We start from the raw sequence: 717 nt of genomic DNA on the forward strand, positions 1-717 counted from the left end.
CCGGATTGTTCGAGGGTGACGAGCGCCATTGTTTCTACCCCGTGTGGGTGAAGCAGCTCGCTGCGCCCGACGCTTTCCGCCGCTGGCCCCGCTTGGACGCGGGGACGGCTATACCCGAACATGCCGGGGATTGCCCGAATTTCGAAGGGCGCCCCGTGCCAAATTTGTTGCGCCCAGTGGACGCCGGCTGCAACCTTGGACGGTTGGCTTGGCCGCGCCCGCGGGTAGAAACGGCGTAACGCACACTGTTGGGTGGGCTTTCTGAAGTCCGCCTCGGCACTCTTGCGCGGAATGGGAGTAAGACGACCCGACCTGCTGCTCTTGCCCAGTACGAGGGGAACGGCGAAGCGTGCGGTCGGTCAAGGAACTGACGGTCGAGAGCTAATGCCGCTGCCGCTTAGTACACACGGAACCGTGGTGCGAGCGCTCTCCCGTCCTCCGCGGCAAACGCTGCCGAGTCTGAAAAGGCTGGCGGCTGCCGGTCGCTTCCTGCGGCGAGTGTGGAGTAACGACCCGACTTTGTTGCTGCCCAAGTACTAAAGGAACGGTGCGGCGCTCGGTCGGTCATGGAACCGGCGGTATTGAGGGTGCGGCTGCCAAGTACGGAAGGAACCGTGGCCTAAAGCACTCTCCCGTCCTCCGCGGCAAATTCCACCGCGCCCGAAAGGGCCGGAGGCTGCCGGTCGGCTCCCGCTCGTGACGCGCGAGGTGTCGAGT

This window comes from Dermacentor albipictus, unplaced genomic scaffold (assembly GCF_038994185.2).
Source record: "Dermacentor albipictus isolate Rhodes 1998 colony unplaced genomic scaffold, USDA_Dalb.pri_finalv2 scaffold_150, whole genome shotgun sequence".
Lineage (NCBI taxonomy): Eukaryota > Metazoa > Arthropoda > Arachnida > Ixodida > Ixodidae > Dermacentor > Dermacentor albipictus.